Below are 4,256 nucleotides of genomic sequence, written 5' to 3'. Positions count from 1 at the left end.
TAATTATTGTATACATTTTGCATTAGGTTTCATTTGCATACTTGTACACAACATTTCAGAAAACTGGTAATACAAAAGATGTCAATGTGAATAATCAGATGAGGTTTTGTGTGGATATCTATAAGTTGAATTATAAACTATTCCCCTCTAATATAGCTCTCCATGGATATATATACTGTATTATAGACATAAACCTCCTGATAAAACATTAAAAGTTACGCTAAATGCAATGCAAACATCGAGACTCACTGCCCTTTAGTGGTACCGATGGGCCAAATTTGGGCGTCTGGCTCCTTAAATGAAAAACATACACACCTTTTCTTTCCTGCTCATCTTGATTGCAGTGTCTGAAGGCAGGTGTCTTTTAAAGCACCTGTAGAAAATCAGTGATTCAGAAATCAACCATGCTAAATGGTTTGAAAACAAGCACAATTTATATGTCAGTTGCTGAATCCTCTCTAATCCGCTCTAAGACCTGAGCCCTCACAGACTTCACTGGCTCACACTATTGTGATTGAATTTGTGCTCACTGACCACAGTTACATGCAAGGACTAATTACGGTTTTAAACGGAATATTGGCGATATTTGGGTTATGCCAGATACCAGAATACGGCCAAACCGTATTCTGGTATTTGTAATTGATTGATGTCAATCAATCAATTGAGTTTACATGACTTCTGTGCAAACCGAATATCACCACTATTAGTTTAGATTCGGAATAACCCCTGCATGTAACTGTGCTCAATGGCTACATGTTTTTTTAAGGGAAAAAAACTGTACCTTTAGGGGCCTTTTCTAACAACTTTGGCGCAAATTCTCCCATTTTGGCTAGGATGGCTTTATCAGCGTCAATCTGGTGGATTCTTTTCATCTCTCCAAGGAGCTGCAGTAGACACAGAAGAAAATTGATGATTGTACAAACAAAGTTCACTGTAAAAAAAATAGTTGAGAATACTTGAAATTTCAAGGCAACCGTCTGCATTAAGAATTTTATGTTTTGCCAACGATGTGCCCATGACAATCCAAACTATGATAAAACTGTTATCTTTATTAAGAATTCTTAATTAAGTCAATTTTCAATTCTTCATTCTGCCAACATAGATTTCTCTTTTTGCTGAACAGTGGCATTCACAGTAGTGCAAAAAGGCAATTGAGGTTATCACAATTTTTTTTTTTTAGATTTTTTTGGGGCTTTTTTCACCTCTATTTGGATAGGACAGCATAGAGACAGGAAATGAGCAGGAGACAGAGACACGGAGAGGGATCGGGAAATGACCTCGGGTCGGAACCGAACCCGGGTCCCCGGATTTATGGTATGGCGCCTTATCCACCTGAGCCACGACGTGATGTCTCAAATCTCACTTGAACTTCATGGCTGTTTTCCCTGTCAATTAGAAAAAATACACATTTACAATAAATTTCATATACTGTAACAACACATTGCATTCTGAGACATCAATGGCTTCCTGAGATTACCTAATTCAATGCCTATCCTAAATGTAAATAACTGTACTGTAGCTCACATTGACAACTTGGCAATCAACATATTGAAATTTGTTTAAGATAAGATAGTACTTTATTCATCCTGAAGGAAATTCAATAATTACTTAATTTTATTTAATTTAATTACTTACAACTTAAGTTTATCTAGAATAGCCATAAATTGAACTTGGTCCTTAATTTTAGGAAACATTCGTTTGCTCATTCGTTCCGTCATTTTAGTAAGGGTGACGCCATCGACTTCATTTTCTGGATAGAGTGAGAAAAAATTTGGGTTTAGTTTACATGACATATAGACATTTTTATTCTCAATTAAAAAAGAAAAAAAATTACCTTACCACTAAACAAATGTTTTATGTGGCCGATGAACTAGTGTTATGAACTGCCTGCCAGCTAGTTCATAAAGATCCAACCGGTGATAATCCAACTCTTCACCAGGTTTAAAGAGAATGTGATTAGCTGTTGGGCTTATTTGATAAGCATGAAAATGGGCATCAAAGGACAAGGTATTGAGAAGTTCAGCGACAATAAACCAATTTGCTCTGGCATTCAAAATCTGTGTGACTTTTATAAAAAGAGGAATTTCATCCTGGAACAAATCCAGGATGAAACAGTCACCAACAGAGTAGGTCACAGTGTCTATATCAACCTCTTTGCAGGTCCAGAATGTCTCCTCTTCTGTCACATTAGCAAGTCTGAGTTTTTCCTTCACAACAATGTCAAGTTCATGATTAGGGTTGCCACCTGTGTCTGACAAAAATCCTGGACATTTCGACCATCCAATCGACCTTTTTGCTTGTAAGCAACGGCGCCCTTCACACATCTAACCCAAGACAAAAATCGCCCTTCTACGCTGAAACTGTATTGCTCTAATTAGTAAAAATGACGCTTTTGCTAGTTATTTGTTTAGTTAATTGCTTTACATAATATAGCAGGTCTTCAGTAGCCTGGCAAGCCAGACTAAATGTGAATATTTAGTCTGGCCTCGATCCGTAGACATTTCCGAAGCGGGTAGGAGGAACAACCCGCTGTCTTTCAAACTGTCTCTGTGCGTATAGGCCAACGCTCTGACCAATCAGCGCAACAGTGACTGTGACGTAGTCAAAGCGACAGAAAGCAGTGGGGGAGGCCTTGAAATAAATAATTTTTCAAAATGCGTATTAATTAATAAACATGTTCTAGATATTAAGAAGTTTGGAGATAATGACCACAAGTTTGGAGTCTGTACCACATACATAACATACACTCATTTTTTTTCCAAGTGTTTTTCAAGGGTTTGCTTAAACTGTTTTTGAGAGTTTTTATTTAGTGGTGTTTGGTGAAATAATTTCCCTTAAATTTAAAATAACGGGAAAATAAGAAACAATCAAAAAGTAATGTTTCAAAGCTGTTTATTAATTCTTCGTACTGCACAAACTAGCCCCATCCTTTTGGCTACGAGCGGAGCCAGCTGGTAGATCAGACTTTTGCCATAGCCGGTCGGCAAAACAGCGAAAACGTCCTTCTTGAAAAGGAATGAGCGGAGAGCCTCTTCCTGCTCATGTTTCAACGAAAACCGCAAGTCTAATTCTTCTAAAACTGATTCCAAAGCGGAGTCAAACGCGCGCTGTTCACTAGCTGTAGCCATCTTTCCTGCTGTGCTTTCTCCAGCGTCGCGCAGCTTTGTCGTCACTCCTGCAAAAGGCCGCCCAAAGAATCCAAACAAAAACCTTGCGTTGTGATTGGCGGGCACGATTTGATGCCCGGAGTGTTTTTGTTTACATGGTGCGAGGCTAGACCCATTCGCTAGGCAAAAATATTTTTGGCCGCTAGGCGGGCGGGTCTAGTTTACTAGGCTAGGTCTTCAGTATTTTGGTTCATTTCCAACAGTTTTTGGTTGTGGACACCTGGGGGCAGTAGTGGGCACAGGTAAAAGGGAAATACATAATTAAGTTCTGTTTGTTTGCTTATGTGGAATAAAAATAAATAATCTAATTTTTCATTGTATCTAAGAATACCTGAATGTAACAGTGTAAGGCGTAGTGTCAAACAGCTTACCTGATTGCTTAGAGTGTGGTGTGTGCTTTGCTTGTGCTTGCCTATGCCTCTGCTGCTCTTGGCTAAACAAATACATAGGAGGACATGGAACTGATATAACTTGGCACATACAGTACATACAGGAGTATGTTACTACACTACACTATTTCATTTAATTCACCAAAACCTTACCTAATCTTCCATTTATATTTGGTGTTTTTCTTTGCTGCTGCTATGAGTCCTGGCTGATTTTCAATGAATGTCTTGAACTCAGTACAGGACAACTGAAAGTTTAGCCTGACTTGAAGCTCAGCCTTCACCATTGCAACAGAGAGTCTGTTTCTTTTATCAGTCCAAGCCGGGGCCCTGTACTACGAACGGAGGTTAACCTACCCAGAAGCAACCCAGGGTTCCCCCGCTAAACCGGGGTTGACAAAACCTGGTTATCTTGTTTGGGGTTAAACGGTACTACGACGCCAGTTATGAAGTTGATTTGTTGAACCTGGTTTAACCTAATCAGGGTTAATGCGCGTTCACGTTAAAGGGGAGGTTATCAGCGCAAATCGCCACTGTTCACAATGGCACGGTCGCCGTACTTCACGGAGGAAGAATGCGCTGTCATAATGCAAAGCTACGAGGAGTTCAAAACAACATTAAGAGCAAAATCTAACACAGCGGCTGCCAATAAGGAGCGGCAAGCATGTTGGCAACGAATTGCCGATCGGGTAAATGCGTAAGT

At 39.5% G+C, this 4,256-nt stretch overlaps 1 long non-coding RNA gene across 1 annotated transcript; it reads right to left on the bottom strand.

The window, feature by feature from the left end:
- Nucleotides 1-3,321: 3,321 nt before the first annotated feature.
- Nucleotides 3,322-3,831, bottom strand: LOC132882892 (uncharacterized). Its single transcript, XR_009654262.1, has 3 exons — nt 3,710-3,831; nt 3,539-3,600; nt 3,322-3,387 (listed from the first exon to the last, which is right to left on the bottom strand). It is a non-coding gene; the product is annotated as an uncharacterized LOC132882892 (long non-coding RNA).
- Between the last annotated feature and the right edge of the window lie 425 nt (nt 3,832-4,256).

The sequence above is a fragment of the Neoarius graeffei genome, chromosome 3, assembly GCF_027579695.1.
Source record: "Neoarius graeffei isolate fNeoGra1 chromosome 3, fNeoGra1.pri, whole genome shotgun sequence".
In the NCBI taxonomy this organism is placed as follows: Eukaryota; Metazoa; Chordata; class Actinopteri; order Siluriformes; family Ariidae; genus Neoarius; species Neoarius graeffei.
This window is presented reverse-complemented; position numbering and strand designations above follow the sequence as displayed.